Raw genomic sequence first — 19,568 nt, forward strand, 5'->3', positions numbered from 1 at the left:
CAAAATAACAATTGTAATCTACAGAAGGGGTAATTTTGTTATCATCTTTGGAGATGTACATTAATTTATCGACCATTGTCTTATCCCTTTAGATCCCTGATTGTTACTCATTACTTTAACTGTACAACAAATAATCAATTTTAAATATATATTTCAAGTTATGTTTATTATTCCTGTGGATGTAACTTTTGAACCTAATAATTTTCAACATGCATGCATAATTGGATATAGGATATACGTGGATTTATTGACAGGGGAAAATTGTCATGAATTTAGCTTGCTAATATGGACCTCATTTATTGGTCAGTTCGTTCATCCATGTTCGTTTGTACAAAGGTTTAACTGGAAGGTTTAGTTCAGGCTACATGCCGAGCCCTGATTTAAGCCATTTAATTTACTTTCAATAAAAAATGTAAAACCGAACAAGCCAAGATTTTAACAACAAATAAAATTAAATATTGATGCTCTTGAATATCCCTAAAACTTCCCTACCCTAAGTGATAGTTGTTAGCACTTGTTTGTCCAATCTCACATATTAATCTGATGATATTCTATTTATCTAGCGGTTGCGCCCTTAGCATCTAGGAGCCTTATATCTATCTGTTACTTATCTGTGGGGGAGGGTGGGAGGGGAGTTAATTTTTTTGGGATGATTTATATTGGTAGGGTTGTAGACCCTCTCCCAAAATATTTATAAACCTTCCAAGGACCCCTAAGAAGCTACATAGTACAGATAGTTTCAGCGGTTTGCGAGATCCTTAGGTACAGAAAGACACACAGAGATAATGTTACTTTATTATTTACCAGTGACCTAGCATCCAGGGAATTAATATTCGAATGGATAGAGAGTCTAGATAAATATATGAAAACCATCCCAAGATTTAAAGATGAAAATAAAATATGCTCATATCATTATAGGACCTATGTAAAGTTTACTAAATATATTCAGTTCAGATTCGGTTCAGTAGTTCTTGAGATCTTAAGCTTCATACAAAAAGAGTTCTAATACTTTATTTAATAGGATAAGGATAGATAGATAGATAAGGAGATAATTTAAAAGTGATAAGTTTTCACCTATTTGTCATTAAAGAAATTACTTTGAACACGGGCAGAGGGCTTCAATTATTTAATATTGACAAACACAACACAACAATTTGTTTTTCTAACATTTAATTTATAAGCAGTTTCAAAATAATTGTTCATATGTTTGTACATTTTCACCAAAAAATATGACATTAGCAAAAAAAAGTTAGTCTGCCGGCAATAGATATAGGATATACGTGGATATATTGACAGGGGAAAATTTGTCTCCAATTTAGGTTGCTAACATGGACCTCATTAATTGGTCATTTCATAAATCCAGTAGAGGTGAGGTGATGGGGTAAAGAGGGCGGGTGGGGGGTATCGTTTTTTTAACTAGCTGCGAGTATACTTTATCAGAGTTTATAAAAATCTGGTTCAACATCAAAGTAATAATATATTGATTAACTTACCAGCTAAAGTAAGATTTGCTGAAATATGAAAACACCTTGAAAGTGACCAAAAGTCATTAGCGCAATATGTAGTTATGCACGTATGGACAAAATGGATAAATAGATAGAAATATAGATAGATAAATACATATGTAGATAGATAGATATATAGATTGATAGATAGATATATAGATAGATAGACTACATGTTAGTTGACAGGCTCCTTACTATGCCTTTATATAAAAAATATAGATAGATAGATAGATTCATAGATAGATAGATAAAATATATAGACTAAATATTAGTTGACATATTAACAATATAGATAGATAGATAAATAAATAATTAGATAGATAGATAGACTACATGTTAGTTGACAGGCCCCTTGCTGGGCCTTCAAATATGACAAGATGTCTTGTGTATACATATTTGAAATGTATTGCCCTAATTTTTAGTAGCGAAGCTATGCTATTCTATAGTTTGCATATATCTAAAGATTATTAGTATGTTGTAAGTGTATGTTTGTCCTTTAAAATCTTGTAAATGGCAACAAATAATGCCAACATTAGACTTAGAATAATATAATATATAAATAATATAACTTTATACATTAAGTTAGAATAATATCATATAATTATTTATGTACATCATTACATAAAGTATGTTATACTTATCTTATTTAGTACAGACTTAATGGAATCTACTCTACAATTAAGTCCATCTGTATTTTACAAACACTAGCAGCTGCGCCTCAAGCATTTTAGGGCATTGAATTTAAAGGGGTAAGAAGGGGCAGACAATTTGTCTAAAACCATCTAATCTAAAAATAAAGTAGCCAAAAACCATCCTTAGATCTAAGTGAAGCCTCCCTAAAAAAGGAAAACATAATCAGTTCAGTATTTATTGAGATAGTAAGCTTCCGACACAAAAACCTTACTACTTTATATATTAAGACAAATGGTGACCCAGTAAAATTGGGGAAGAATATTTTTATCGTAAAAGGTGCTATCCTGTATCCCTACTGATATTTGCTACTTGTCAACTCAAGGGCTGCTCAGCTTGTGACAAATGCCCTGCAGGGTTTTTAAATATTTTATCCCCTTTCCAATTATTCCTATATTTTATTCCAACTTTTGGGATAAATGAAACTTTCTTTTTAAAAGCGAATGTTTTATATAATTAAGGTCGGTACGAACACCCTATGTCCGCAACGGTTAGCTATTTTCCTTAATCTAAACATGTCAGAATTGTCCTATTGATTTCAAACTTTGCATCATGATTACTATAATAGTTAGGTACTATTTCGTTACCAGAAAGTCCGTACGTCCAATTAACCTTTTAGTAAACAACTTTTAAAATTTCCTATACGTCGGTTTTTGGAATAATGATTCCTAGGACAACAAAGTACATGTGCAATATCTATCTATCTATCAAATGGTCAAATATCTCCCTGCAAAAGTAAAGTATGTGTAAACAAAAGACCGCAGGCGATTGAATGACACATTACACTCACAAATACACACACATTTAAACATACAAACACACACACACATACACAGAATTACTTGTCAGGGAAACGAGGATTGACTAAATGTCAATCTATGAAAGTTTGATAATAAAGTAGCTAGTCCCTATTATGACTTTTTAATTTCAGCTTTACTTACGGTTACGCCTTAGAGAGATTGATGTAAAATCTAGGCAACTACCTGGCCCAAATCGCATTGGCTCTTATGGTATGATAGAAAAAATTGCTTTCTGTTATCTTGTATGGATTCGACTGAGTTTATATTTTCGATGCTATTAGCTGATTTCAAAGACTCAAAAAAATCCTCACTCCGTGGATAAAGTTATTTTACTTTAATGATTTGTACACCATTGCACTTTCATTTAATTAAATCAGCTGACGTAATAATGGCTTCTGTTTACTTTATGTATCATAACACTATTCTTAAATTCCTGGAGATTTTTATTTGATATATCCACTTACATCACTTTTATATACATTTTAACATACACAAGACTTTACTTGCATTTTATTTCATCTATGTATAATACAAAGTAGAACGATGTTTGTCTGTCCGTCTGAAGCTTGAGATCTCGGTAACCAATTGGGCTCTACTCTTCAGAAAATATAGCTACTGGTCCTGGGGACAGGGTTTTAGGCTATTTTCTTAAATTTAAACTGTAACAAATTTTCCCAGAGAGTAACTTTTAAAAAGGGATTTTTTTATAAGAACGATTCTATGTAAGAGGGAGACTTCCCTAGAGGTTAGGGGCTAAGGACTAAGCCACTAGTTGTCTTAAATTGTGTTCAAAAGTATCTCAGCAGAAACCAGGTATCTTAAGGGATAAGACAATGGATGATAAATTGATATTCATACCTAATGATGGTATAAAAATACACCCCTTCTGTATATTGAAATTATTGGTTGAAAGATTGGACACTGCTAGTTTGAACCAACTAATCAAAATCAATAAAAAGTTGTTATAAAACTTTGAATACAAGTTTAATTTTCAACCTAACCAATACAAAGATTTCTGACAATAAAAGATCTAAAGATTTAGCTGTTTCTGAGATATTACTACTCAATATAATATAAGTGGGCTTTTTACTAGCAGCTTGATTTCTCTAACGGCACTTTTAAATGTTTTTCTATGCCAGTAAAGGCATCTAGCAGCCTTTTGAAATATTTTTGGGTGATTCTTTTTTAGTGGCGATTAATCTTGGGAGGTTGGTGGTACCCTTCCCCAATATCGTTTTCCCAGGACTTTTGAATATCTACAATGTAAAGAATAACCATTTAAGTTCTGCGGTTAGCGAGATCCTTCGGTACACACGAACACACGCAGATTCTGTTACTTTTATAAGGACTACTTTGGATAAGTCTATTTCAACTTATTCTGATACATAAATGGAAAGACACATAAACAACTTTTTTTTGAGTGACTTAATTTTAAATGACATATTTTCACACTGAAGTTTTCTCCCCATATTTAAAACAGCAAATCTTTTCTAAAATTAAGTATTTTACTCCGTAACTGATAGCTATTATATCTAAATTCATACATGTCAGAATCGTTCTATAAATTTCAAACCCATTTAATCAAACAATTTATTTATGAAATTTTATTTATATTAAAATGCAATGGCAGAAACTTTGTAATTCCTACCCTTTTCAAGTTCTATAAAACAAGGATGATAACATCCATAAATTAAAGCTATAAAATTAGAAGGAAGGAATTGATTTTTATATATATTAATAATACATAAATAGATAGATAGGACTTTCAGATAAATTTAGTACAATCAAAAACGTTGTTGATGTCAAAGATGCCAATCACACAGAAACTTTAGATCAGAGTTTGAAATCAAAGTCGTAGGTATACAAAATAGTTTAATACCATACTTATTCCATGTTCTTATAACAGTGAAGAATATTTGAACCTCACAATGTCAATTATTAGAATGTATGACATATTTGGGTGATAGGCCTGCAAAGTGGTATTTTCACAAACAAACCAAAAATTAAATATGATTTTGTAAAATTTTTAATTAATCCTTTTATAAAAGTAACAGGATGTTTGTATTTTTGTAGCCAAAGATCGCGATAACCTCTGGACTTATTTGGCTCTCCTTTTTCAGTGAAGCTTCTTACAGCTATATTTAGGAGAAGGTTATCCAACACCTCTCAAAAGGAATCACCCCTATAAAAATGCCTAATTTTTTTTCCCTTTTGATTTTAAAACCTAACTAGAAAGTTACTTCAATTGCCCCTAAAAGCCTCTAGAGCAAAGTAAATGCAATAAATAGATCATGTCTTTAAGTCTCTATCACAAAATTTTAGTAATATTAGCTAAACAACTGCCATGAGTGTAAATTTGTGTGATATGATATATTGTCGGCTTATTCGTCATGTCAACCATAATTATATTCTTATATATCCACTTTATACTATATTATAAAGTTAGGTATATAAGTTAATTTCATGTAAGGTGTATAAATATATAATATTTGTCATGTCAACCATAATTATATTCTTATATATCCACTTTATACTATATTATAAAGTTAGGTATATAAGTTAATTTCATGCATAACCTCTTGAGAAGAAACTTTTGTTGAAAGCAATGTATTTCTTAAAGTCATAACTATCGGTGGACTGTCAGTGTCTATTCTCCTAAACCCTGATAATAACCAAAGCTAATATTATAACACTAAGTTTGCTTATGCACCCAACTTTGACAAACCCACACACAAACACAAACACAAACTTACATTCAAGCACTTAAACCCCAAGAATATAATAATGGTATGAGACACCGCCACATATAAATAGTGATTATTACACGCATACCAACCACGTCCCTACAACGTATCAATGGTGATTAGGTTTCATATAATGCAGTTTAAATTACCATCTATCTGAAAAATAAAGCTAAAATTGGCAAAATTGGATTTTTCATTAATTACGCTGCAAAATTAAAAATTTCAGTTTGAAAAAAACTAGAATGAAATATAAAGAAAAAATATTTTTGTTTGTTAGTCAATTATAAATTTTCAATTGCTTGAAGCCGTAAACTTGTAAGTGAGTAACATTTATATTTTGTAACGACAAAACGTAAGACAGTTGTAAAAATGTCAGTCTAGCTATTTTAGAAAACTTGTGTAGTAGCTGAGCATTTATAAGGAAAATTTTTAACTTATTTTTTAGGATAATTGTGAAAACACTTTCAAGTGATTAAGGGTGGGGAAAATTTTTGGTTTTACACATGTAAAATTATTTAAAGTGAAGCTTTTCAATAATTAGGGTCGGTCTGTCCTTCATGATTTGCTCTTTTCGTTAATCTAGACGTGTTGGAATCGATCTAAACTTCGCATGGTGATTCCTAAAACATTTAGGTACGATTTAAGAAGCGAAGCAACTCTATTATCATTACCAGAAAGTTTTTACGTCGATTTTAAACAGTTGATTTTTTAACATTTTCACAAACACTCTTTCTTTGTATTATATAATTATCCTATTCATCTGATTTTTGGAGAAATGTTTCCTAGGACATCAAGGTGCAATGTCATAAGCGATAGAAATATTATAACCTATCTATCTATCTGTCTATCCATATTCTAGATATGTATATATTGCATAAATTTAATACAATTTGACAATTTAATGAAAGGAAATAGCACCAGTATCATGTAATTTCAGAGATTAATTGAAACATAATATGGTATTAAAAAGTTTCTGCTATGTCAGGTGCATGATATTATAACAAAGCCTTATCTATAATACAAAGTAGAACGATGTCTGTCTGTTTGTGTGTGTGTTTGCTTGTCTGTTTGTTTGTCTGTTTGTTTGTCTGTTTGTTTGTCTGTTTGTTTGTCTGTTTGTTTGTCTGTTTGTTTGTAGCGAAGGATCTCGCTAACCGCTGAACCGATCGGGTTCTCCTTTACAGGGTAGCTTCTCATAGGTCCCGGGAAGGTTTATAACTATTTTCTCGGCGGGTGGGACACCCCCAACCCCCCCAAAAATGAAAAAAAAACCTCAAAAAAAAAATTTTCTTTTTAAAACTAAAATTAAAATAGTGGGGTCGACTAACCCCCCCCCCCCAAAAAAAAAAAAATTCCCCCCTTCCCAAAAAATTTTTTTTTCTTTTTTATTTTCAATCTAAAATACGAAAAATTGGTTTGATCAAACCTCTTGGGGCAAAGCCCCTAGAGGCTAGGGGCGAAGCCGCTAGTATTTAAAAAAGAAATATCCTAAATTTATAACGAGCCATGAGTAAAGATTGTAAAAAGAAAGTGGCCTAATTCGGTTTTGCATTTCAGGGAAGCTTTTATCTGCCAAATATATAGATGTATTATTGCTCGGATGGCTAAAATAACGATATCCAACCACTTTACCCCATCCTCTTTCCTCCTACTGGATGACAGAACTGACCAATAAATGAGGATTAAAGGAACAAACTAAATTGAGGATAAAATTTCAACGTATATTATATCCATTCCCTTTTCCCTGAATTAATATGTAAAAAGTAAGCTTTAAAACACTTACCTTATAACATAGCTTGTCCTTGTTCAAAATGCAACATCCAAGTAGTATCCTAAAAAAAAATGTTTAATATTGTAACAAGGATAAAAAAGTTCAAAATCAACAAATTATTTATTCGTTTTTTTTATCACATCTTTAAATTTAAAAACCACAACCTTTTCCTTTATAATCAAACTTAAAATATTACAGGCCTTTGGTGGAAGAATGGTTGTCAGAATGAGATTGTTTTAAGCAGTCAATGAACTTGTCACACACCAGGGTTCATAACCCGGTGACTCATACACTTGTTAAGACAGAAAGAAAGTGAAAAAAGGGAAAGTTTTACCCTAAAAAGTGACAACCCCAATAAACAGTTATCCACAGATCAAAAACTAGACGTCTAGTATACCAAATTTCACCATGTTAGAAAGTGAAAATATCAGTGATTTAGACGTCTAAAACCAACAACCACAAAAGCTTAGACGTCTGATATGTGACAATCATAGCAACAGATAGCCAAGATGGCCATTAATTATGGTTAAAACCAGACGTCTAGGGGGCGCAACAAGCGTCCCCAAAAGTATAAAAGGAAGGGATTTCTGGAAATTCCTCACTCTTCTTACAACCATCAAACTTAAAGCATCTCACTTGTAGAACATAGTCCATAGAAAATTAATTCCAGATCTATAGAAATCCAGTAAGTTTTACTACAAAAACTTTGGTTAAATTACCTTAATCATATCCAAGGATATTCCAAACACCAGTGGTTGAATTTGACTACCTGAAATAATTGACATTTGATAACAATTTCATTAAGCCAAAGGTTTAAGTAATATTAATTAAAGCCTCTGTAATTCTAACACTATTGGTTGATTTTAATCTTAAAAATCCGAAACTAAAGTTTAGGTAACATTTATTTAAGGCCTTAGTAATTCTAACACTATTGGTTGATTTTAATTTAAAATCCTAAACCAAAGTTTTAAGTAACATTTGTTTAAAGCCTCAATAAACATTTAACATCATTGATTGATTTAACAATTTAAATCCTAAGCCAAAGTTTGAAGTAACATTTATTTAAAGCCTCAGATAACATTAACACCATTAATTGGTTATTTAATTTTAAATTTTAAACTAAGCATTAAGTAACAGATTTGTTTTAAAAGCCTCATTAAAAGTCCGACGCTATTGATTGATTATCATTTTAAAATAAAGAAATAACTTTGAATAGTAATTAATACTTAAATAATTAATAATCCATTGAGATAGGCATACCTATCACGTCTGTAATTAAGTATTCATTAATTGATAATTCTTTGTGTTAAATAAGTTTTGTATACAATTTTGTTTGGTTTAATTCTAAATTATTGCAACTATTTTGAATTTAGATTGTACTGTCTTGTCCTTTAAGTCATAAGTATAACTCCACCTATTATATATCCAATATTATTAAATCTTGAATTGTTTTGTCTTGTAAAATTAGTCCATAAGTATTATTCCACCATTTATATAAATCTAATATCATTAAATCTTGAGATCTTGTAATTCAATTAAAATCTAATTAATATTTTGTGATTGTTTTGTGTTTAAATAAGTCTTGTAAAATAAAATTATAAAATAATAAGGAATTAGTTATTAATTGGTAAAACTCGTTTTGAAAACTACTCTATAATTTACCTAGCTCGAATAAAACACTGTCAAGGGAATTAGTGGCAAGCCGTTAAGAAAGGGAGAACCTTATCGGTTAGAATTGGGTTTCCTTGAGAGTCGGGACTAGGATTAACTACTTACTGAACCAACATTTAAAGGATTGCTTTGCAGGTTAGGAAGGCTGATACGTACGTCTTCTAATTTCAAAGGATAGATAGGTTAAAATCTGCTCTTTTGATAACGCAAGGTATAGAATAGCGGTAAACGCTATCATCACTCCTACAGGTGGTGCGACCGTCCTTTTGAATCTTAGATAGATAAGAATTATTAAGAAAATTTTTAATTAAGTTCTCTTACCTTATTTTTCTATACGAACCCATAGCATTTTACCAAGAACATTGACTTCCTTGATATATACTTAATATTTTTGACAATCTATATCTTGTACAAGACAAAACAACTTCTCTATACTATCATATTACTATTTTTAATTGCGTCAATTGACACTAAAATAACAGCCAATAATTTAGTTTATAAACTTGAATTAGACAATTTAAAATCTGATAAAGCACTTGAAAATTTTGCTATTTTTTTAGATATAACTCAAAGGATACCTCTTATTTTTATTCTAATTGACATTATAACTTTAATTTGCTACTAATAAACTCTTTTCCAACTTTTTTTCATAGTTCTCGAATTCTTTTCCTATCGGATTGTGTATTCTACACCATTAATAAGTATTTCTAAATTGCTGTGAAAAACTTTCTGTGATAATAACTCTTAATAATATTAAGGAGACCTGTGATTTCTGACGGATCCGGTATATAACACCACAACATCAACAGAGAAGAGTCCCGTCAATACAGCGATCTTTGGTCTTCTACCTGAAAAACATTCAAAATTTTAGGTAAGTGTATTGCCTTATCTTTTATTATTTTCGTATCCTTATTAGGTTTAGTAGCTTTATCTATTTTTAATATACAATTGTTAAAAAGTTTTGCTGAATTTATAAATCAATTTTTCTCAACTTTTGAAAATATTATAAAACTAATTAAGTCAAAATATGACAAGCATCTTTAAAAGAAGCGAAAAATCCCCCTCGAGACCTACGTCACAGGCGGGGTCAATCATAATGGAATCTCAAAATACAGATAATAATTTAATAAATGATGATCATCATAATAATCTAATTACTGAAAATGTGGCAAAAACATTACAAGACCCTATCGGTCGATTACTTTTAAACCTAGCTAGCACTTCAATTGCTTTGAGTAAAAAATCTGACATTCCTGCTCCAAATCTTGATATAGAAGACATAAGTAATGATTATCAAGAACATTTACAACAAAATAAAAAACGCATTGAAAAAGAAATCAGAGAAGAAAAATTAAAATTAGATCACTTAATAAAAAATTATACAGCGGATAAAAAATTTACAACCATGGAAACTATAGTGGCCCCTTCAAAATATTCTCCTACAGACATCTTAACTCATGATGAGTATAAAAGAAACTTAGCTCATAATCTATTTCCAAAAAAACAATTCAACACTAAAAGTCCTTCCTCTCCTTCCATTGCTGAACACTTAACAAATCTTAACGAGTTTCAGGAGGACATGTGTTTATCAGAGGCTGAATTTAAAAGATTCTTACAAAAAAGTTTTACAAATGAACCTTATCAGTTTATATCTGATCAAATAAGCTCAAAATTGCCTATTAGCGATATCTATTCAAACCTATTAAAAAAATATGATACTCGCATAAATCCATTCCAAGCTAGAGATAAATTATTACAATATAATCCTCCCCCTAATTCAACTTTATCAAGTATTGAATCAGACATTCTTGAATTAGGGAACCGTGCGGCACTTATTCATGATGAAACCTCCAGAAATTCATGCTTTAATGCTGAAGTCATAAGTGCTTTAAAGAAAGCATTGCCCCGCCAATGCTCAGAGTACGTACTTAAAGCTGAAAAAGAGTGCAATGCTTACTACGGCCGTAACGCATCTTTTGCTGAATTTAGTACTTCATTAAAAGTTTATTCTGACCTCATAGATCTAGAATTAGAAAAACTTTATGCTAGCAAACCAATGAAGTCTATACATTACAGCAAATACAATACACCTAGACACTCTGTAAATGCTTTAAATTTTGATGAAAATCGTAGATCTACGTATAATAATAATAATCACGCAAAATCTAGCTATAATAATTATAGAAATAATAGGCACTTCATCAATAATCTCGATATAGAAGATAATTATATATTTTATAATAATGGATCCAATTTCTCTAATTATAACAGGAGCTATATAAATTCATTAGATATTGGCGGGACGCCCCAATACTCTAGAAATTATTCAAATAACTCCAATAATAATAATAAAAATCATTATAATAATCAATCTTCTTATATAAATAGAAAGCCACAATATAATCCTGGTCAAAGTTACCAAAGAAATAATAATAGCAACAGAAATAACATTAATAATTACAGGAATAATAATAATTATAAAAATAATAATAATATAAACAATGCTAGCTATAGTAAACAGCCTCATAACCAATATAAAAATGGCCAATATAATCCGCAAAATTTTTCTAAACGTCTTAGAGACCAATTCTTCGATAATTTTGGTTCTCACAAATATCACCACAATAAACCTGTAGAAGAATATAAAAATAAAATTAATTGCCCTCTATGCGGTGATTCTGGGCATGAATCAACTAGATGCAGACAAATGCGTTTAGATAATGGTAAATTAAAAGTTCAGCCACCAACAAATGTACCTTGCACCATCTGCCTTAAAGCAACAAAAAATGAAATGAAACTTCTCCACCCTGAACACTTATGTTTTCGCAGACCCGCTTTTATTCAAGCCAAAAGGGAAGGAAAACACAGGGATTATGATATGAGAGTAGTGAATCAAGAATATAGAAATCGAATTAAATCACAATAGCAACTAAATGTGATTTCTTTAAACACCCTAAAATCTGACAAGCACCAACTTATTTTTATGGATCTAAAACCTACATATGGACGGAAACTATATATACCAATGTTAATACATCTAACTAATAATGACTATAGATCATGTACCTCTATGCTGGATACAGGTGCTGATTTATCTATTTGTTCTTTTTCTTATTTAAAAGATTTGTTTCCATACTTTGATGATGATGAATGGGATGACATGATTCAACCTACAAATATTAGTTTAAAGTCTTACACGGGTCACAAAATACCTTTATTAGGAACGATCGATTTTAAAGTTAAATTTGATTATAAAGATAAGCCACAAATTATTAAACTGTACATTGTTAAATTCCAAGATAGATTTCAATGCAAACACCCAGTTATTTTATCATTAACAGATTTTCTTAATTTAAACTTAATTATTAAAAGTCTTAAAGCCGATAATTATATGCAACCAATAGTATACAAATCAAATGATTTAGAACAAGAAATTCCTAGCTACTTTGATACTGATGAAAATTTAAATTTAGCTCATGCTTTTCTTAATGATTTTAAACCTAAAGAAATAACAGAAATCTATTTTCAATTATCCCCAGCTTCAAAATTTTTAGAAAACGATCACGTGATTATAAGTCAGGACCACATTCCTTACTCTCAGCATTATAATATTAAAATTTTTCCTTCAACTAGTTTTGTTCAAAGATACAGAAATAAAATGTCTGTAATAGCAAAAGTTCAAAATGTAGGACCTATGACTTATAATGGCGCAATCCAGGGATATGTAGATTTTATTGAACAAAGCCAGGAACTTACTGTTATAAATCATATTTCCATAAATTCTTACATTGAGAATAAAATTAACTTACTGCATGAAGTTTCTTTCCTTGACAGTTCAATCACTCCAATAGGTGAAATCACTCTTCTAAAAAATATAGATGATAAAACTAAGACCGCAAACATAGATCAAAATATTTTTAATTTAGATTTTAACTTTGCAGAAGATTTTATAGGTAACCCAGATGCAATTAATAATGACGTTAAAGATCCAAAATATAGCTTGTCAGAAGAAAGGGATAGGGTAGAGGAATCACCTATTACATTAACTAAAGAACAGGAAGATTCTTTCCTTGATGATAATGAAACAATACAATTAGGCTTTAAGCCAAACACTAAAGATATTGTACCTGAAGACTTACAACCCTCAGGTTTTTCAATTCCTTCAAATTATTACGAAAATGCATCAGACATTATATTAGAAAACAATTATGATGCTGAACACTGGCCATATATAAAAGACATTTTTATTGATAAATATCCACAAATAATCTCACTACACTCTCTGGACGCAGGTAAAATCAGCGACACTCTTGGTTTTTATAAAATTACACTTAAACCACATGTCTCTCTTCCAAAAACCAGAAAATGTTATTACCTGGCTCCAATGGAACTGGCACAGTTAAGAGAAATTCTTCGAATTCTTGAAAAACTTGGCATTGTCAGCAAAGCCAGCACATCAGGTTCGGAACTCAGTCAGTTTGCCAGTCCTTGTTTCTTAATTGCAAAATCAAATAAAGCTCAGACAGCAAGATTAGTTGTCAATTACAAACTACTTAACGAGCTTATAACCATAGAGCCTCCACTCATACCTACGGTTAGCTCAATCCTTAATAAATTAAGAGATGCTTCCTTTTACAGTGTCATAGACCTAAAAAATGCATTTAATTCCATAAGCATACATCCAGACTGCCGCAAGTACACCCAATTCGCAACACAAATTGGAGCCTATCAAATGAATTCACTATGCACAGGATTGGCCAGCTCTCCATCTATATTGGCTCGTTTCACAGATATGATCATTAATCATGTTCCTAGTAGAGATAAAAATAATACAATAATCTTTGATGACAATGGTTATCCTCTCATGTTGCCAGATTACCTGGATTTCTGTGACACCTACTACGACGACATTGTTGTCTTCACACCTGCAAAAGATACTTATGAGGAAAGTGTTAAATTTCATTTCCAATGCATAGAAAAATTAGTTTCTCGCTTAGCTTTTCACAAATGTAAAATCTCCATAGAAAAAGCATCCTTTTGTAAAAGCAAAATCAACATTTTGGGATGGTATGTGTGCAACAACTTTATACAAGCCGACCCCAAAAGGGTCGAAAAAGTGTTGCAAGCACCCATGCCAAAATCTAAAGAATGTCTGCAATCATATTTAGGTATGTTAAATTCCTTCAGAACAGTTTGTGGATTTGACGTATTTAAAGACATAAAACACATAACAGTACTCACAAGCGATAAAACAAAATTCATTATGAAAGATTCACATAAAAAAGTAATTATGGATTTAAATAAAACCTTATCATCAGCTCCATTGTACTCAAAAATTGTACAACCTGGAGTTCCCAAAATTCTTATGACAGATGCCGCCAGCGCATCAGGTTCTCAGTATAGCTGCGTCCTAGCACAAATTATTCCAGCAAAATTCCCAAAATTAAAAGTCCCAGAATACATCAACATGGACGATAAAACACACAGAATAATTTATGATTTAAAATTACCTTATAAACCTATCTTTTATCCAAGAGCAGACCAATCTCACAAAGCATTCATGGCAGACTTAAAAACATCTCAACCACCTAAACATGAATATCTATTAGATAAAACTTTAGGATATGGTGAAGATGTAAATAACTCTTTTAGTCATAGTCTCAAGTTATTACTAAAAGTCTCAAATTGCCCTACAGAATTCAATACAATTTGTAAGAAAATGGTGACCTATATTAGGGACCACATCCTCCACCCGCAGATATTAGAAAACACATACATGTCAAACCGTCATATGATGAAAGATTTCATTAAAAATATGGAAAACGGAGATATTTCCATAGACAAAGATTTAAATGTTTTTGATGCTCTAGCACGTGTACTATACAAATCAGTAATAATAATAAACTCAACAGATAAATTCAATAACCAAAAACAAATTATCTTTAATGCACCTAAACTTAAAAGTGCAGCACCCCTCATTTTTCTACTTTATGAATCAAAAGACACTCTAATTGTAAGACCAGCAATAAATATTTCTTACCCAGAATATCAGCTCAGCAAACACAGAGGAACTTTTGAAATTATCTGTTATCACACAAAGTCTATACCTGAAACAGTAGAAAGTAATGCTATATATACTTTAGAACTTAATGCACTTCTAGATGCCTTACATGCTACGGAGCACCTTCGAGGCTTCGACCCAACTCTAGCATTATGTGATAATAAAACAGTCCTCTGGATGTATAATGAAGGAGTCACAAAATCATGTAGAAAAATGAAACGATGGGGATTAATTATTAAACATGACCATAAAACTGTCACACTTGCATTTTTAAGTTCAAAAAACAACCCAGCAGATTATCTAAGCAGAAAATTTCAAGTTCCAAAACATGAAAGAGTAAAAATTCAATTACCTCTGTATGTGAAGGACAGCTTAGATGACAATATGCCTGCTGAGGAGATGTCCATTGGCGACTGGGCCAAATGGGTAGTACAACATCCACAGTTTGTTGAGTACAAAGATCCAAAACCTGAAAAATCATTATCAGTCAACAACATTACAGCATACTCCATTCCTGAAGCACATATTAACCTCTTATCTCAAATCTCTAGAGAAAAATTTGAAAAAGATTTTAAAGAGACAAAACTCAGCAAAAAAGTCTTAGGCTCTAGTCTTTCATACAATAAAATAATTGAAAATTTAACTTCAATCTTTCAACCATTGAAAGATTTAGAAAAAATTCTTACCACTCAAAGAATTATTGATGAACAAAAATTAGAATACAAAGACATTTACATCCAAGCATTAACGGAAGACACTTATGTACATAACAATAATAAATACAAAATTAGAAATGCACTTTTATATTACATTGACAAAGATGACATTCCAAAACTCTATATTCCTTCTAAGCTATTATATGCATATATAGCTTCTGCTCACCTGGCTACGAACCATTCTGGCAAAGATAAAATGATTCTTAATCTCCAAAATTATTTTCATCCTCGCCTAAAAGAATATGTTGATAAATTTACAAAAACTTGTTATGCATGTCAGCTTGTAAATCAGTACTCTAAAAATGAAAAATTAGGATTCTATCCAATCAGTGACCAGGCAGGTGAAATTTTACACATGGACCTAATAGAAAGTCTTCCTAGTAGTAGTGGTTTTGTGCATATACTGATCGTAAAATGTCCAGCTACAAATTTCATTAATTGCTTCCCCGTAGTCAATAAGACAAGCGAGGAATTCTTACATATTTTTCAAAATTACATATTTCAATTTTGGCACCCAAAAAGCATACTTGCTGACAACGCCCCATTCTTTGTATCAAAAAAGACAATCTCAACTTTAGCTTTCTTAAAATGTAGAATGTTTTATTCCTCAGCCTTCTCAGGATTTAGCCATGGAGGGATAGAAAGATACGTGGGGTTGTTTAAAACATATTTCAAAAAAGTCTTGGCAATTAGTCCATCATTCAATTGGAGTTTCCTCTGCTGCTCTGTCAGTCTATTGCATAATACCTCAAAAATTCACAAAACAGGCTACTCTCCAGCTGAACTTATCTTCGGACCAGGTGTACATTTGTCAGAAAATCCGCTTCTATCAGACAACCTACCTAAAATACATCCAAATGCTCATATCCACATTGACCAAATAAAAGAAAAACATAACTTTCTACAAAAAATATGGAAAGAAGCACAATTAAAAATTGAAAAAGTTAATGTAGATAGAACAACATACAAAAATAAAAATAGAATCACCAGAGATTATAAAATTGGAGACATTGTATTTGTAAAAGATCAATCCAAAATCTTAGGTAATACACGACCGTTAAAAACAACTTATTATCAAACACCCTTTGTTATTGTACAACTCCCCGAAAAAGCTGTAGTAGTAAAAGCTATATCTAATTTAAATAATAAACAATTAAGAAGAAACAGGAATGAGATAAAAAAATACATTCCTTCAGACCCCCTATTTGACCCCCTCCCCCCTTCTGTTAAAAATATTTGCCTAAAACAGTATGAGGATATAAATAAAGAAGAATTAGATAATCTTTTATCATCAGATAATATAGTTCTTGAAGAAATATTTAACACACCTGAGGAAATTATTGACGACGAAATTGCAATTGTTAAGGAACTTGAGAACGGAGTTGTCCCCATAGAGCCCGTTGACCTACCTGAAGACCACAACGACGAAGACAAACAGATTGTAACAAGATCAGCCCTTAAAAAAGCACAAAATCAGAATAAAAAGGTAAATTTTAATTCAAAAGTTGATATTAAGATTTTTGATTCATAATGCTATTAAAATATCTATTAATATTAATCCTTCCATCGTCAATATTTTCTTTGCAATTTTTCTTAATCGACACTATTACTACTAATATGTATGATTATAAATTTGAAACAATTATAAAACTTGAATGTAAATTACCTGATATTAACAAAATTAATACAACAGTATTCAGTATTTATGATCAAGCAAATACAAAATTCCCATTGCCTGCAAGTAACGACCTACAATATAACACGCTAATAACAAATGAGTATTATGTACATTTATCATTGGTAAATACTCAGATACAAAAAATTATGGAAATAAACAAAAAATTTACTGAATTACAGCAATATTACACACAAGAGGTTCCATCGCCTTATCACCAATCTGGTAAATTTGAAGTATCTGAGAAATTTTTAAATGATACCCTTAATGCATTAAACTATTTAAATGCGGTCACAAAAGTAACATTTGATAAATATACTACTTGGGACGCTTTTAAAGCCAACCATCAATCCTTTTCATCAATTATTATCCAATTTCGATTTATACAAGAAACACTAAGTTATTTATTTACTAACCTGGACTCACATTATGAGGCCATTAAACAAGCCAAACAAAACATAATCACAGATCGCTTGGCCTCTGCCATCTCGACTTTTGAATACAACACACCTAAAACAGACATTAAAATAATTGATTCATTTATTAAGGATGGTATACCTACGTATTATATTAAAAAGATTGAATATCACAACCAAAAAACAGGAAACAAACTACTTCCTGTATATTATAATAATTTTGGTTTAGAAGAAGGTTATCTTTTTGATCCTTCAATACATAAATATATTAAGCCATCAGATAAATCTTTATCTTATAAACAAAGGATTAATCTTAATAAATGTCTAACAGCCTTAAACTCAGAAAATTTTAATGATACATTAAAATTTTGTGAATTTCAATATAACCCATTAATTACCTTTACACCAACAAATGAAGGAGTTTTGCTACATAAAGCCAGCCAATTAACTATTAATGCTATAAATAATCAAATAAATGTTGATTTAGCTCAATCAGACTTACCTGCACACATAACTTTTGATGGTAATTTATCATTCATAGACATGGAGATTGGTTTAGTATCCTTCAAGCGTAACTCAGCAATAGATGTCGAGGAATCTACATTTTCTCACAATAGAATAGATTACATGACAGATTATTTAAGAAAAAAAGGAGATAAAGTTAAAAATAATCTGACATTTCCTGAATATGTTGAAGATAATTACGTAGGCATATTAATTGATATTTCAGCTGTAGGATTAGTAGTTATTCTCGTAGCCATAGTGCAAAAACTTTTCTTAAAATCTACACGTCATTGTAAAAGAATTCCAATGGAAAATAGCATTATTAAAATGGTAAGAAAAAATCATGCATAATTCTTTTTTTTGTTTCAGATGTATAACATATCCAGCACCATCAGAAACAATATATTGAACGTGGACGAAATAATAGACAGATCCTTATTAAAATTTAAACACCTTACGCCAACTGAAAAAGATCTTTTTAGAGATAGAATCTTAAAACCTAATCTAGAGATCATTATAAAACATAAAGACCTCATTTTTATTGCTAATTTATGTAATGCCGCTATTATCTATAAGCAACTAAACCCTTCAATAAACTTTGCACCTAGAGTGCTTAATTTCATCCTCCGAAACCATCTACCTTATTTTTATTATGTATTTTACATATTTTTTGATGCTATGTCTATTTCAGAACGTAAAAAATTCGGATTTGACATAAATCTTTATAGCGACACATTTTTTAGAAATACGACAAATGATACTCTTTAAATTACAATTTTGTTTGTGTATTTATTAATATAATTATTGTACATTATTTCTGTTATATTTTTCTTTATTAAACCTTTATCGATTCCAACCAATTCAAACTAATCATATGAGTGAATCTAAGCTATATACTACACACTTTAATATTTCAATGCATCTATGAACATTTCTATCGAATTACATTCCTTAATACCCGCCATATTAATTGATTAATTAACTTAAGTCCTAAGCATCAATTTATAATTAACCC

General features: G+C 30.7%; 3 long non-coding RNA genes across 4 annotated transcripts; 1 reads left to right on the forward strand and 2 right to left on the reverse strand.

The window, feature by feature from the left end:
• Positions 1–7,526: 7,526 nt before the first annotated feature.
• LOC145312274 (uncharacterized) lies at positions 7,527–12,975 on the reverse strand. Its single transcript, XR_013876977.1, has 5 exons — positions 12,248–12,975; positions 9,945–10,029; positions 9,503–9,551; positions 8,230–8,279; positions 7,527–7,571 (listed from the first exon to the last, which is right to left on the reverse strand). It is a non-coding gene; the product is annotated as an uncharacterized LOC145312274 (long non-coding RNA).
• Positions 9,940–19,568, forward strand: LOC145312275 (uncharacterized). The gene is made up of 3 exons (XR_013876978.1): positions 9,940–10,052; positions 17,325–17,444; positions 18,923–19,568. It is a non-coding gene; the product is annotated as an uncharacterized LOC145312275 (long non-coding RNA).
• On the reverse strand, positions 13,003–18,772 carry LOC145312273 (uncharacterized). 2 transcript variants are annotated; one of them, XR_013876976.1, is made up of 11 exons: positions 18,552–18,772; positions 18,050–18,143; positions 17,625–17,707; positions 17,364–17,414; positions 16,706–16,796; positions 16,125–16,190; positions 15,595–15,711; positions 15,222–15,288; positions 14,692–14,769; positions 13,557–13,675; positions 13,003–13,046 (listed from the first exon to the last, which is right to left on the reverse strand). It is a non-coding gene; the product is annotated as an uncharacterized LOC145312273 (long non-coding RNA). The 2 variants fall into 2 exon arrangements; XR_013876975.1 differs by lacking the exon at positions 13,003–13,046 and having other exon boundaries at positions 13,063–13,675; positions 18,552–18,770.

Source organism: Acartia tonsa, chromosome 2, assembly GCF_053477335.1.
Source record: "Acartia tonsa isolate MP-2025a chromosome 2, ASM5347733v1, whole genome shotgun sequence".
Taxonomy (NCBI): Eukaryota; Metazoa; Arthropoda; class Copepoda; order Calanoida; family Acartiidae; genus Acartia; species Acartia tonsa.